Here is a 17,339-nt window from a genome sequence, read left to right as displayed (position 1 = left end):
GATCCATTATAGAAGCCTTATTAACCTACTGATTCCCATAACCTCTAACAGGCTCATATAGAAATATGCCTCAACCCCCAACGGAGAAGAGTTGGAGGTTCTGACTCTCCAATGAGGGAGAAAGGGCATATTTTTCTGAGAGGCATCATGTTGACCACCAAAGATCTGGCCAAGGAAATACCTTCTGTGTAACATAAAGTGAGACATTCTATAAAAGGGGCTTTGGTAGATAAATGGAGGAAAAATTAGATATAGATTGAGCTATCAGAAGGCTTTGGTGATAAGTGGAACAAGTGAGAATACAAAGTAGGGATTTGTTTGGAATATAATGTAACGGGAAGCAAAGCAAACTCTATTGAAAGAAGGCTGGGGCTGGCTCAGGGGAAAAGAATTAGCAAAGGCAAAACACACATCTAATAAGGGTCTAATGTCTCTTTAGCCAATGTCAGTAAGAGAAAACCTTTCATAGCAGGAAATTTCCTTGGAACTTACAGAAATGACTACCAAATGGAAGTAAAGCACATATAATGAGAACGCTGCCAGGAATACCATCTTGGTTCCCCTACATTACAGCTGTATTTAGTGTGGATTCAGCTTATTATGGATCTAATTCAAGCCACCCATTGAAACATAATAAACACCAATGCTGTTACTGGGCAAGTATAAAGTCAATGAAAAAATACATTTCTGTAGGCTTTTTACATATCAGTAAATCAGGTAAGCCATTGTTAGAGACCAGTAGAATGATCATAAAACTGTTACCTTCAGGGAGAAAAGTAATCAATGCTTGAAAGTAAATCAATATCAAAGAATTTCTTAAACAGATATTTCTAAGAGGCAAGTGAATGAATTTTAATTCCCCCAGCCCTGTATTGCTGACCAATACTTCCTGACCATGAATGGTTTCTTGCTGGTCCCAGAGAGTCAACTAGTATTCAGCAAGGGCTAAACCAGGGCAGAAACTAATAAAATATCACTTGCACAGATTATAATATCACACTTCAGGAGAGATATACAGTATAAACAAAAGAGTGAGCTCTGAATAATAAAGGGATGAAAAAAAGTTCAGTCTAAATTTCTATTTTCTAATCTGAAAAAAGGAGGAATTGAACCAAATTATTTATAGCTTTCCTTCAATTTACAAAATTAATGATTCTATTGCTCGTTAATTTATTTAATAAATAGTATTTATTAACTTCCTTGCGAAAGAAATGGAACTGGTTAATGTTCTCATGAAAACCATGATCACTTCCTATAATATTTGTGTTCAACAAATAGTTGAAAACATCACGTGAGAAAGAAATATATATATATAATAATTTTTGCAAACACTTTTAAAGCCCTTACTGGGTGTCAGTCATCATCCTAAGTAATGGAAGATAAATAAATAGATAGATACCCAGATACGTAGATATATGGATAATGATTGAGATGGAGATAAAATGGACATAGAGGTAGAAAAACTCATTTGATCATCACAACAGTCAACAGCTTTAGAACACTCACCATGTGCCAAGTGCTACTAAGCAATTAACACATTCTCTGTGACTCCACATTGCAGGACTAGAACCAAAAATGGCACAGTAAAAAGAAGATGATCGGGCTTCCCTGGTGGCACAGTGGTTGAGAGTCCGCCGGCCGATGCAGGGGACACGGGTTCGTGCCCCGGTCCAGGAGGATCCCACATGCCGCGGAGGGGCTGGGCCCGTGAGCCATGGCCGCTGAGCCTGCGCGTCCGCAGCCTGTGCTCCGCAACGGGAGAGGCCACAGCGGTGAGAGGCCGGCGTACCGCAAAAAAAAAAAGATGATCCTAACGGTCATCTCCAGTGTACGATTCAGGTGATAAAGCCCTCACTCTTAGAGATGTTTCAGCAGTAATCGGGTTCTAATTTTTGTGAATATTAGGAAAGGAGCCACTGATTTAGTGTAGCTGACCTCTATGATCACTCTTATTAACTGAGGGCCCATAAAAATAAAGCCCGAGTGGGCACAGTGCTAGACAGCATAGATAGAACTGGTAGATTCGGAAGATCTTTCGATACTACAAAGATAATTAAAATAACAGCAACAACAACAAACAGCTGATTTTCAGGGGAAACATTTGGGATGGGCTTTAAGAGTTTTTGAGAAGTTGATCTGCAAAGTTAGGTACACTTGGACTCCAGTAAACTAGCCAAATAACTAACAGTGTTCAAAGAGTTATATTTATTGCCACACAAAATGAATCATGCGTCTTTGGGGAATGTTTTTTTGGAAACTTCATTTTCCATTTTGGACGACTGGATCAGCCTCTCAGAAGAGTTTGGAATGTGGCCAATTACTTCCCTCTGCATTTTTCACTTGAGACTTAAGGGCTATACAACTCCATTTTCCATTCTCACATAATACATCTTAGCGAGGACTCTGCCTGTGTCTCTTCATTTTGTAAATAATAAGGCACCAAAAACATAGCCTGTTTGTAAGTATGGATTTGAGAATGAGAACCAGGAAACACAGTTAAAAAGTCTTAAGAAAGGTATCCTTATTATAATAATCTACTACTCAATACTCCATATCTATGTATATTTTACATTATTATAATAATGCCAAATTACTCTTGGGATAATGAATTAGCAGATACATTAAAATTTTTCAAGAATAAAAACCACACCTTGACAATACCTATATTAAAAATCAGGCATTAGAAAGGCATACAAGTAAACTCTGAGAAAAAAAACCCAGAAACCAATTTGCAACCCTCCCAACCATATAGTACCTCACATATCACCCGAGCACTCAAAACGAATATAATGTTAAACCAAGTTGGAGGGTAAGTGACACTGGCAGATCTAATGGCAAAACAGACAACTCAAAATATCAAAGGAAAGTTCAAGCTAAATAAGGCTTTAAAAAATACTAAACCTTGGGGACTTCCCTGGCAGTCCACTGGTTAAGACTCTGCTTTTCCACTGCAGGGGGCACAGGTTCGATCCCTGGTTGGGGAACTAAGATGGCATGCCAAAAATACCCCCCAAAACAAAAAACTAAACCTTCCTGTGATAAACCATAATGGAAAAGAATATGAAAAAGAATGTATATATATGTATATATATATATGTATAACAATTATTTTGCTGTACAGCAGAAATTAACACAACACTGTAAATCAACTAAACTTCAATAAAATAATTTTTTTTGATTAGCGTTAGCATGGCACATATTTCTTTCCTTTTTTTTTTTTTCCATCTTTATTGGAGTATAATTGCTTTACAATGGTGTGTTAGTTTCTGCTTTGTAACAAAGTGAATCAGCTACATATATACATATATTTCCATATCTCCTCCCACTTACATCACCTTCCCACCCTCCCTATCCCATCCCTCTAGGTGGTCACAAAGCACTGAGCTGATCTCCCTGTGCTATGTGGCTGCTTCCCACTAGCTATCGGTTTTACATTTGGTAGTGTATATATGTCCATTGTCCATGCCACTCTCTCACTTTGTCCCAGCTTACCCTTCCCCCTCCCGGTGTCCTCAAGGCCATTCTCTACGTCTGCGTCTTTATTCCTGTCCTGCCCCTAGGTTCTTCACAACGTTTTTTTTTTTTTCAGATTCCATATATATGTGTTAGCATATGGTATTTGTTTTTCTCTTTATGACTTATTTCACTCTGTATGACAGACTCTAGGTCCATCCACCTCACTCCAAATAACTCAATTTTGTTTCTTTTTAAGACTGAATAATATTCCATTGTATATATGTGCCACATCTTCTTTAACCATTCATCTGTTGATGGACACTTAGGTTGCTTCCATGTCCTGGCTATTGTAAATAGAGCTGCAATGAACATTGTGGTGCATGACTCTTTTTGAATTATGGTTTTCTCACGGTATATGCCCAGTAGTGGGATTGCTGGGTCGTATGGTATTTCTATTTTTAGTTTTTAAGGAACCTCCATACTCTTCTCCATAGTGGCTGTATCAATTTACATTCCCACCAACAGCGCAAGAGGGTTCCCTTTTCTCCACACCCTCTCCAACATTGATTGTTTGTAGATTTTTTGATGATGGCCATCATCTGACTGGTGTGAGGTGATACCTCATTGTAGTTTTAATTTGCATTTCTCTAATGATTAGTGATGTTGAGCACCCTTTCATGTGTTTGTTGGCAATCTGTGTATCTTCTTTGGAGAAATGTCTATTTAGGTCTTCTGCCCATATTTGGATTGGGTTGTTTGTTTTTTGGATATTGAGTTGCATGAGCTGCTTGTATATTCCAAGATGCAACTTTAAGGTACAAAATATTCAAGATTTCCTCACGAAACATTTTTAAATTGAGCCAAAGAGGGAAAATATATATATATTCTGTGATTTAAACATATACCTCCAAAAGTATCACCACATGAACAGGCAGATATAAATTTTTAGAGCCCTGACAGTAATAATTTAAAGGTCCAAGCTCAGTAAGTAAATTAAAATGTCACAGCAAATATTAATCGTATTATAAAAACTCTTCTCTCATAGCTAGTATTTTGTGGTCAAAATCAATGGTGTTTACAGTTGTAGGACACATCTTCACAATGAAAACAAATTCTACTCTGCTCGTACTCCTTTTTCCACTTTTTGCACCAGAGTATTAAAGTTCTGTCACGCCCCTCCAGTTGTGAGGAAATTCACACCTTTGTGTTACTTTAAACAAACAAAAAATACAATTCAATTAATGTGTATGGAATCCATTAGGGGAAAATGATCTCATTTACTTTTTAATCTCCATTAAATCATGATTAAATTGATATTTTAAATAGAATTAACTTTTTAATAACAGCACTATTGAGATATAATTCACATACCATACAGTTTACCCATTCAAAGTGTATAATTCAATGGTTTTTAGTATATTGACAGAGCTGTACAACCATCACCACAATCAACTGTAGTTTTTTCATTACCCCAAAAAGCAAACTCCCACCCTTTAGTAGCAGTCTGTTCCCATTTATCACAGCACAATCATTAATCAACTTCCTGTCTCTATAGAGTTGTCTATTCTGGACATTTCATATAAATGGAATTATACCATATGTTGTCTTTTGTGACTGGTTTCTTTCATTTAACATACTGTTGCCACGATTCATACATGTTGTAGCATGCCTCAGCACTCTCTTTTATTGCTAAATAATATTATATTGAATAAATGTGCCACACCTTATCCATTCGTTAGTTGATGGACATTTGGGTTATTTCCACTTTTGGCTATTTTAAATAATGCTGCTATGAATATTAATATAGAAAAGTTTTTGTGTGGACCTACGTTTTCATTTCTCTTGGGTATATACCTAGTAGTGAAATTGCTGGGTCATATGGTAACTCTATCCTTAACCTTTTGCAGAACTGGTAGACTATTTTCCAAAGTGGCTATGGCATTTTAGATTCCCATTAGCAGTATATAAGGGTTCCAACTTCTCCATATCCTCACCTGTACTTGTTATTATCTTTTTTAATAAAGCCATCTTAGTTGGTGTGAAGTGGTGAGTCCTTGTGGTTTTTGATTTGCATTTCCTTGATGGCTAATGGTGTTGAACATCTTTTCATGTGGCTATTAACTATTTGTATATCTTTATTGGAAATATGTCTATTCAAATCCTTTGTACACTTTTGTCTTTTTATTTTTAGTTCTATGAGTTATTTATATATTCTAGATACACATTCCTTACCAGATAAATGACTTGCTAACTTTTCTCCCCTTCTCTGGGTTGTCTTTTTCACTTTCTTGATTGTGTTCTTGGAAGCACAAATGTTTTAATTAAGATGAAATTTTTTTGTGTGTTGCTTATGCTTTTGGTTTCATATCTCTAAAACTACTGTTTAACCTAAGGTCATGAAGATTTAGCCTTATGCTTTCTTCTAAGTGTTTTATAGTTTTAGCTCTTACACTTAAGTTTATGATCCATTTTAAGTTACTTTTTGTATGTGATGTGGACTTTTTAAAACATAAATATTTTTGGACATGCTACTAATCAGATTTCAAGGTTTTAAGATAATGCCAATAAAGTCTTTTCATTGAAATTACTGAGAAAGTTCCTGGAAATCCCTTAGGAATATTAATAATAAAGAAAGAATTCAATAAACAGCATACAAATTTTTAAAAAACATACAACTTATTCCTGGATTCGATGTAAAAAGAGTCAAAATACAAGGAAAGCACAAATAACAGAAAGAAATTCATGATGAGAATTAATGTAAATTTAAAAATTAAAAAAATACGCCAAGACATAAATGTATTATGTTTCTATAACCCTGCTTCCTTCCTTTATAACCCTTAACAATTTCATTCTTTTATTATGGTATGAAAGTGCAGTGTTTGTTCTTTTCCTCTCTCATGCCTGGAGCACCCAAAATGGTACTCAGCACACAATATGTAAAAATATTTTAAATCAAATAGACGAGCAAATTAAAATGAACAGATATTAGAATTAGCACTTCAGGTGCAAGAATTATGATAGAATGTGTGAGAAACAATAAGATTTATAAACATTTTACTCCTATGAACGTTTTGCACTTATTTCTGCCTCTGCTAGTACACTTCCTCTGGTTTGGTCTTTCGTTTCATCCTTTAGGTTTTAGCATGAATATCATCTCCTTAAAGAAATTTTCATGGCAATCCTATCTAAATTAGTTTTCTCTATTATTCTCTATTACTGAAATATTTTCTTTTATAAAAACCAATCCTATATAGTAAATTTCCATATTTATTTATGTGTTGTCTTGTTCTCCCACTACAGTGGAAGTGTTTTTCATTTCATTTTCAGTGCCTAAGACAATGTGTTCCACACTATCTACACTAAATAAATAGGTAAATTATTGGTTAAATGGGAGCATGGAAAAGTTGCTGGAGTTTCAGGAATATCTGTATTGAAACCACAGGCAAGCATACCCTTACAAGTCAATATGCTATATCCCACTCCATAGTGACTTTCAGTTCCCTCACAACTTCTCACAGCTCCCTACAGAGAGAACTTTTACCCATCCAGTGAAATAGAAGAATGGAAGTTGAAGTAGCAGTGCTTATTCATCTTTGCCCTAGCTATAGAGAGAAATTTCAGAGGAAATATCCAGCGATCCATCATGAAAAGTCAACAAGCAGAAAGCTTCTGTCACCAAATCCCAGGGAAATTCTAATCTATTTGGACCTGAATAAAATTACAGGTAATATCTCTTCCCGTTAGTCTCTAGAGTTCAATATTTAGCTTCCTAGTAGAGATTCATAAATTTTTCAACCAATATTTATAGTAATTCAAAAGGTTTTACATTACCTAATGAAGAAACTACACATGCATATCTATTCTTCAATCTGTTCAGTTGCTCTCTGTCTCTTTGACTCTCTTGTGCTAAAGTTTTATATTATCTACATTTATATTCTCAGCCTGGAGAAGTGGGGCAGTTGCCAAGTGTCTACCCAATATCCATTTTTCCCATCATATTAAAAGAACCCTGGTTTTGATGAATATGGCAATATATGTAGCTCAAATTTTTTTTTTAAAAAATTGAGACATTTCCCCACACTCTGTCCACCTAGGGGTGACCATGTGACACAGTTCTATGGTCATCACTGGACATCACTACGGACATTGCTGAAACTTCTGGGAAAGTGTTCTTTCCTGATAAAGTCACCATCTCTTTCTCTGTGCCCCTTTTTTACTTCCCAGAATGTATACATATTAGCTGGGGAGGCAGGAGCCATCTTGTACCACGAGGAAAAGGCCAAATAAATGTAAAAACCCTGGCCCTTTAGCCAAGGGTTGTTTAGTCAGTCAATGAACCAATACCAGTACCTATCTATCTCCAGACTTCTGGTTATGTGAGAAAACTTAAACCTTTGATCCCTTTAAATCATTGTTATGGGTGTCTTTTTTACTCACAGCTGAACTCAATCACTGAGTGATACAGGAAAGTGAGCTTAAGAAATGTATCATTAAGATTTGGTCTTGGGGAGTAAATCAGAACAGGTAATTTTCAAATTATTCAGTAAGATTTTGTGCATATATTGACACCTCAGATCACCCACTGAGTCATATGTAGAATCATGTGTAACATGACTGTATAATTATTGCCCAAACCCTAATCCAGGACACTTCTGAGGGTCAAACAGGTAGTGTCAATAATTACACTAAGACATCAGGCATAAACTGGAACTCTTCTGGATGAACCAGGACATATAGGTACCCCATGGGTGACTGACGTTTTCAGTGGACTCAAAATAAATGTCTTTCTTTCCATTTGGAGATAGCTGAAATATATGTCACTTTTGACATATACATTTCTATGCAGCTAAACCATTTCCCCAATTTAACTACTAGATTTTAAAATTCTGTGGTGCAGAAACAAACTTTAGGTACACCATAAATGCAGGAGGCTGTCGGCTTGAAATCTCCTCAAAATGCAGCACTTTGCAATCTGTCCTTCTCTGACAATTGTTCTAATTTGGCCACCTATCACAATGTTTTGTTTTGTTTTTTCATAGTCTTTTCCTCAGTGCTATCTATTCAAAGGGTGAACTTATCTGCAGACCTGGTCGTAAAAATGAATTGCTTCTGTTTCTCTGTTTCACTGCATCTCTATTTCATTCAAATCTCACCTGAAAACCTACTGATTTTCCCTCTGCATTTAGCACTCATAATTTCTTCTCTTTTCCCCTCCCTGAAGTCTATGAAAGTCATGGCTTACACACTTATTTTATGCAATATATTTCCCTCCAAGGGAGTTATATAAGGAGATATTTTGAAGAAGTCCCCAGAAGTTGAAAAACTGGCTCATGCTGGGGGGGGGCAAGAGGAAAGAAAAGTTGATTCTTATCTTTCGATGATTTGTTTGTTACAAACCCAAGAAACATTTACATATGAAAATGACTAATTCTTATGTTGGTTTTGGAGGGGAACAGGCAAGGGAAGGTAGAACGAATCAGAACAGATAATCTCTTTTGGGAATCAGGCTGGCCTAGAGAGCAATAGTAAAGTCATAACTCTTCAGAAGGAGGCCACTGGGAAAATCTTCACCAGAAAAGACATAGAGAACACGGAACAAATGGAGCTTTAGCTTTCTCGGAAAGTCTTAACACTCTGAAAATTGGTTCACTTTATCAGTTAAGCAGGTTAAAAACAAATACAGCCCAAACTGGTTTATACAGAAGGGTAATTATGGGCTCCTAAGACTGAAAATTCAGAGGTAGGGCTGGCTTCACGTATGTCTTCATGTACAATGTCAAAGGATGTGAACAAGAACTGGTTTCTCCATCTTTCCACCTAGAGACTTTCTGTCCTCTGAGTGTTGGAATCATTCTAAGACATGATTTCTCCTTGTGTTTTTCAGATGGCTGTAGTCCTTGATCCTCTCAGCTCTAAATTCAGTTTAAAAAAAAAAAAAAGGCAACTCTCCTTCAACAGATAAAGTCAAGTCTTGGGCCTGAAACTAATTGGCTCTAGTTAAATGGGAGATGCTCTGCAACCAACCTCCCATGGCCAGGATGGCTAAAGATAGTGGGTTAGGCAAACCAGGAATCACCACTGAAAATTCCGGTAGAATTGTCCTATGTGAACTTCATGAACTGATGGTAAGAAACTGATTTAGGATACACTGAGCATCTTATTTAATGTATCTACTACCATTACTAATACTACTACTATACTATTTTACTATTACTACTACTACTACTACATATGGCTGACACTGAGCATTGACTATGTACTAGGCACAGTACTAGGGTTTTACATGCATTGTCTCATTTAATTCTTGCTATAATCCTATAAAGCTGGTATTTTCATAATTATCTCCAATTTATATATAAGGAAACTGAGTCTAGAAGGTTAACAAATTTCCCCAATGACACAAGGAAGTAAGTTACAGAGCTGTGATTCAAACCCAGTTTTATTTCTAAAGCTTTCATTCTTAAATACTGCTTAATACTGCCTGATTCACTAATGACCTAAGAAATACAATTGAGAAATTTTGGATATATGACTACATGTTGGCCTAATGTGCCTCATGGCAAGGTAGAAATAAAAAATATAAAATGTAGTATCATTTTCAAATGATTCAACCAAAGGTCCTCATTAGTGCTGCTCTTAGAGCTTAATCCTATTTTTACTTTTCAATGAAAAATGCTACTGGAAACACATATGCTAATTCTTTTTTCAGTATATTTTATTTTATTTATTTTTTATATAGCAGGTTCTTATTAATTTTTACAATTTAGGCTAGCCCAGGAGCTAAAGTATTAATATTTTCCAGAAGTTATAATTTCTTGGAATAAAACCAACACTACTTACTACTGAAAACATAAGGTAAAAATGGATGCTTACCATCATTTAGTCCTTACTGAACGTATAACTAATGACCTGTTGATTCTTTCTAAAGAAAGGCAACCGAATTTCAACAACAGCAACAAAAATTCACTTCACATATTTGCAAGCAACAGAGCCAGATTCTTGGGCTAACAGGATTCCACATATATATTTTCTAGTTGATTAAAAACAACCCAGTTCAGTTAATAAATATATATACATGAGGGCAAAAAAAAAAAAAGTAGGCAAAATAAGCAATTATTTTCTAGGTGCTATAGCCAAAAATCAACCTAAGATGAAAAAGAAATGTTATAAAATTCAAGAAAACCACAATTATATGGAAGGAAAAATTATGCAAATGACCCTAACTGAATATTTAACAATCTACTTGCTGAACAAGCCTCTAATTTGGCTTTTGACTTCCCTCTATTCAGGCACCAGTAACTTCAAAACTCTGTGATTCATCTGGCATTAATGGCTAAGGTGTTTCTCTCTTCCTCCCTCCCTCCCTCTTGCTCTCCTTCAATATTAGAGACTTTTCAGAGATACCATTACCCAAGAAATATTTCTGCATATGCCTCCGCAAATTTTGGAACATTACATGAGGAAGTCAGTTGATGGAGAAACTCAAATTCCAGAGTGGGTACCTATTTTGTACCTCTATTCTAGATATGTGTGTTTTAAAAAACTGCCATTTCTTTTCATTATGGAACAGAACTCTTCCAGTGAGAGATGGATTGTAATAACCAAGTGGCTTCCCAAGAAGATATCCTTGCCAATTTTTGCTTTTTTTCTTTTATAAGCAATATTTAGTACAGAAAGGAAAACACGACAACATCAGCTCTTAAAATTACAATACAACATTAGCTTCAACACAGAGAAGTATGCACAATAAGATTCCTTTAGCAAATTTTCCATGTTTCCATAGAATGGTCATAGCCTATTCAAAGTTGAGCCAGTTAACAGAACTGGAAAGTGTATAAAGTTACAATCAGGAAAATTATTACAACAACCATTAAGACCAGATGGCCAATGAATTATTGTCAAAATTAAACTGCATGAAATGCATCCATCAACTGATCAACAAAATTTTAACAGCTATCTTTACATAGGAATTGCAGTTTTCAGTGTTATGGTATATATTGATCTATATTAGATATGATTACTAACTTTAAGGAACTTGCATCTAATTATATAGATAGGGCATAAAACAAATAATTCCAACAAAAGAAAGAAAGGAAATATACAGATGAATGTCCTACCAAAGTGCAAAATGTGGAAGTTATTTTTGGCTGCAGAAAATGAGAAAATTTGTATTTCATCCTCAGTGATGAGAAATTTTGGACATCTATGATAGTGGGGAAGAAAAGAAATTAGAGGAGAAAATAAAAAATATCCTATTGTCATTTTGTGGGTATAAAGCAGTCTTCTTCCAATAACTTTCAATATTGGCCTTCTCTTTTCTTCTTCCTCAGAGACCCTTTCTATGTTTCTCAATAACTCTTTTTTTTTTTTTTTTTTTTTTTTTTTTTGCGGTATGCGGGCCTCTCACTGTTGTGGCCTCTCCCGTTGCGGAGCACAGGCTCCGGATGCGCAGGCTCAGCGGCCATGGCTCACGGGCCCAGCCGCTCCGCAGCATGTGGGATCTTCCCGGACCGGGGCACGCACCCGTGTCCCCTGCATCGGCAGGCGGACTTTCAACCACTGCGCCACCAGGGAAGCCCTCTCAATAACACTTGACTCAGTTTTTCAATATAAAGTCAGTATATTATTGCAATCTCGACATTGTCTGCTCTCACTGAAGCATCAGATTTAGTCATGGAATTCTAAAGGCATGTCAAAGAATTATGCTTTTGATATTATGTTGTAACAGTATGGAGTGACACATCCTTAACTGCAGCAGCAAATAGGATAAGAAATGTTGACTTTACAAGTGAACATTGAAATAGATAAACAACAGGACCTACTGTATAGCACAGGGAACTATATTCAATATCTTATAATAGCCTATAAGAATCTGAAAAGAATATATATACATATATATATTTATGTATAACGGAATCACTTTGCTGTACACCTGAAACTAATAGAACATTGTAAGTCAACAATACATCAATCAAAAAAACTTTTTTTTAATGAAGATTGAACTGGAATTTCCTTTTCTTAACCTACCTCATCTATACTGGTATTTGCTTATATCATACACAAAATTTAATTCAAAAGGGATTAAAACCTGAAATGTAAGACCTAAAACCATAAAAGCCCTAGAAGAAAATAAAGAAAAGTTTCATGACATTGAATTTGGCAATGTAAGGTGTAAATGACATAACCAGGATCAAAGCAAGTTAATCATCCCTATAGAATGGAAATACAAAGCACTGAGCAAGTGGCAGCTGCAGGCCTACTGGGCTTCATGTCCTGAAGGGGGTGGTGTGACCCCAAGTTCCACTCTGGTCAGGTCAATGGGAATAAAAGCCCTCTGTGTAAAATAAAGGACCAGAGCCAGGCTACCTGCTCACACGAGGGACTGGTATAATTTTCCTGCTCCAACTCTTAAAAGGCTGAAATAAAAAACGCTGCTACTTGCTCATCATCACTAGTCATCAGAGAAATGCAAATCAACACCACAATGAGATCAAATTCACCTCTCACCTATCAGAATAGCTATCAGCAGAAAGTCAATAAATAACAAATGTTGATGAGGATGTGGTGAAAAGGGAACACTCATGCACTGCTGGTGGGACTGTAAATTGGTACAGCCACTATAAAAAAAACAGTATGGAGGTTCCTTAAAAAATGAAAGATAGAACATGTGATCCAGCAATTTCACTTCTTGGTATTTACCTAAAGGAAACAAAAACACTGATTCAAAAAGATATATGCACTCCAATGTTCACTGAAGCATTATTTATAATAGCCAAGATATGGAAACAACTGAAGTGTCCATCAACAGATGAATGTATAAAAAAGATGTGGTATATATATACAATGGAACATTTAAAAGAAAAAGAAATCTTTCAATTTCCAACAACATAGTTGGGTCTAGACAGTATTACACTAAGTGAAATAAGTCTGACAGAGAAAGACAAATACTGTTGGGTTGACCCAAAAGTTCATCTGGGTTTTTCCATAAGATGTTATGGAAAAACCGAATGAACTTTTGGGCCAACCCAATATATGATCTCACGTATTTGTGGAATATAAAAAACAAAACAATCAAAACAAAATGAAAACCGATTCATAGATACAGAGAACAAACCGGTGGTTGCCAGATGGGAGGGGGGGGTGTAGGGTTGGGCAAAGTAGGTGAAGGGGATTAAGAGGTACAAACTTTTAATTATAAAATAATAAGACACAGAGATGTAATATGTAGCATAAGGACTATGATCAATAATATTGTAATAACTGTACGGAGACAAATTGTTACTAGACTTACCATGGTGATTATTCCTAATGTATGTGAATTTCAAATCACCATGTAGATTGCATGAAACTAATATAATATTGTATATCAACTGTATTTTTAAAAATGCTGCTAGTATTTTAAGCAAGATGCAATGATAGACATAGACTCAGATTGAGAGAAACAAGACCAAGCCATACCCTTGCCCAGGCCCCCTTTCCTAACCCCAGTGCTACCCTAGGATGCAGCCTTGAAATGACTCTTAAAATCTTATTCTAAACTAGGACCACTGGAGGTTGGATAGCAGCAACCAAAAATTTGCTAGAAATTGAGGGCAGACTTCAAAAGAAGAAGATCATGAAGAAAGAAAGAGAGAAATGGGCCTACAGACCAAAATTCCAAACACATGCAAAACAAATTCTAAAGTCTAATATAATCTCAGCCTAATTCTAAAAATGACAGCCAACAAAATCAACGATTGAAACATGAATTCATTACAAGAGAAACTAACTTTATGGAAAAGTATAACAAGTATTATAAGAAAGCTCAGAGAGATAAATGAGTTAATAACTTTCTGTAAAAAGAGCCAGATAGTAAAAACAGGAAGAAATCAATCAAGATCAGGTAGATATGGAATGGAAACCATTAAACATCCAAAAATTTAAAGCATAGTGACTGAAATCACAAAACAGATGGCATCATTTCTAGAGCAGATAAATTTGCAAGTTTCTAGTGAAAGTGATTTAAATATTATCAGCACAAGAGACTGGCAAGTATAACAGAGAAATAAAATGTAAATGGGAAGAGTTAAAACTTTCCAGAATTAGAGAAGTCTGATTCTTTGGATTGAAAGTGCATTCTGAATTTCTAACAAGATAACTTAATTAGATTTACAACTAGACATTATAGTGAATTTGCAGAACTATAAAGTATAAAGAGAAAAAGTCCTTAAAATTTTCCATATAGATAACCTACAAAGGAAAGAATATTAAACTGACAGCAAACTTCTCACAGTCAACAGTATATACCAGAAGCCAACAGAATATAATTGTCAAAGTGCTGGGGGAAATATAGGTCTACTAAGAACTGTATAACTATCTGAACTGTAATTCAAGAGTGAAAGTGAAAGGAAGGCATTTTCACAGATACCAGAATGAAGGGAATTCACCACCTACAGATGCACACGCTGAAAACAGTGGAAGATTTTGTTTAGAAGAAAAGTAAACTCAGAGGGACCGAATTTGATACACACAAAAGCAAAACCTGTGTGCACAGAAATTATTTTAAAGACTGATAAATGTAACTTTTAGTATAGAATAATAACTAATTGTGCATATTAATTTTAAAGTGTAAATAATCCAATTGGTGAGAAGGGTGGTGGTGTTTACTAAGCAAGAAAACATACTAAGGTCTATCAGCTGTTTGGAAGAAGGACAGAAATAAATAATATGTTTTATTATTTAGCAAATTATATACATATGTATGTCTGTTAAAAAAGTCTAAATCATTAAAACACTAGAATTATAACCTACGTTTATGAACCAGCAGAAGAATAAAGATAGAATAGGAAAATGTTTCAGTAATGTGAGAAAATAAAGAAGAAGAAAATAGAAGCAAAATAAAAAGCAAACTACAAGGGTAAAAACAAATCTAGATGCATCAACAATCTCATTAAATGCTTATGGATTAAACTCACCTATTAAAATATTTTCAGAATGGATCCGGAAACTTTAGCTCTATGCTACCTAACAGTCACTCGGTCTTTACTACTGTCTCTTTTGTCTCCTGGTAAAGGGGGTGGGGTGAGGGGGAATCAGAAGTAACTGGGGAATTCCTAGCTTAAATATGAATACAGAAAAGGTGAATGCCACTAGATAAATGATACCATTTGAGAATTTCTCTTGGATTCTATGTTAGCTTCTTTAGGACCTCTAGGGTTTGCCTTCAGACACACACCACCAGACCCCCTGCGCCCGCCATAATGCCAGGTATGGGCCTTATTGGTGTGCTCAGCTACACTGTTTAACATCAAGTAGGAAACTGCTTTTCAAATAACTTCAAGCCTTAACATATACCAAAAGCACATCACGAAAGCCTGTAACATCCTGTTTTTAACTCCCCACAAGGTTCCTGGCCACACTGGTGCTCTCTTGCTGAGACATGCCACACAGACAAGCAGCAAAACCAGTGTGATGAAGCCTTGATACCCAGTTCTCTTTCAGGTCTGTCTCTCCCGATATTGGCCCCCTTTAGTCCTATAACAAAATCTTCAGGCCTATGCCCCTGCTTAAAATTAAAAACCAGAATTTCATACTGTTAGTCCTATCCAGAAAGAGAGTGATTTTGAAAGTAGAGAGCCTGATGCTCAGTGTCAGTGAGGCCCAGCTTATAATTAAGAAGAATTGTTCCAGTAGCCTCACAGTACCATACAGGGAAAAGGGTTGCAATTCTCGGTATGAGGCAAATTTGATTTAAGTGAAGAGGAAAGCTGAAAACAGGTAACTCAACAGGTCATTATTGGTTTTACTAAGGTGTTAGATCCTTTACAAAAAAGTACCTACAGTAAAATTCTCTAGTCAAGAATTTCTTAAAACCTCTCCTATGGGCTCCCTGTATCTTAAGCCTAGTTCTGAGCAAGAAAAAAAGAAAAAGTGTATCTGTAAAAATGCTGCCACATATGAAGTTCAGTTATGTCATGCTGAATACCCAGGCTCCTCTCCCAGGAACTTTGGGATTGCACCCAACAACGGGGACCCCTCCCTGCCTGCACCCCCTTAACACACACACACACACACACACACACACACACACACACACTCACACACACAAAACACACACGGGTTCCTATACAGCTGCCACCTGCTACAATACTGTTGTCAGATAATCTGTGTTTTTCTTCTTCCCAGACCTTTGGAAATGAACTCTGGTTCAGAAATCTGAACTCTACTGTTTTTGTAGAATTACAACCAGAATTATGATCTTTTAAATAAATATAAAAATGAATAAATATAAATATAAATATAGTCTACCTTTAGCTGTTTACTTGATGACTAATTAAATTCTTAAGTCAGTACTATCCTAAGATCACCTAAATATTTTAGTTTGTATTGCATTCAAAACTTTTTAGAAAAAGTTTAACCAACTGGAATTATTCAAAACAATAACTGTCCTTTTCTTATTTTAATTCTCACATTTAAAATACAGATTCACAATAACTGGACATTAAGAAATGTTAGAATTATGACACATTAAAAATGAAAGCCCATTGTTTTGACCATCTGACCAAAATGTATCTATCTTTAAGTATTACTTTGAGTAGACCATTGAAAAAATGTGTATGTACACATCTGATATATAAATGCATATTCAGATGTGAATATGTTCAAGAGTAAAATGGCATCTTTAAGAATTCTAATATGAATGACAGCTGTACTACTAGTAAGCAAGCCTAGGGTACCAGAGATTCATTTAATTGACTGTGGAAAAAGTTTAATAAAAGCTATTCAATAATTAATTGAGAATCTAGTGGCATAAGTGAACTTCCTGAATAACCTTGTCTTATTTAGTGAGATCACAGAAAGCAAGGGTGGAAATCTGTAACCATGATTTTCAAGAATATTTCGTC

At 35.6% G+C, this 17,339-nt stretch overlaps 1 protein-coding gene across 2 annotated transcripts in view; it reads right to left on the bottom strand.

Moving 5' to 3' along the window:
- The window catches only part of FGF12 (fibroblast growth factor 12), a 560,969-nt gene that overhangs the window by 153,987 nt on the left and 389,643 nt on the right, over positions 1-17,339 (bottom strand). The window lies entirely within an intron of this gene.

The sequence above is a fragment of the Monodon monoceros genome, unplaced genomic scaffold (genome assembly GCF_005190385.1).
Source record: "Monodon monoceros isolate NGI ecotype Baffin Bay Population unplaced genomic scaffold, NGI_Narwhal_1 Super_Scaffold_11, whole genome shotgun sequence".
In the NCBI taxonomy this organism is placed as follows: Eukaryota; Metazoa; Chordata; class Mammalia; order Artiodactyla; family Monodontidae; genus Monodon; species Monodon monoceros.
Note: the sequence above shows the minus strand (reverse complement) of the source record. Positions and strands in the feature narration are given on the sequence as shown.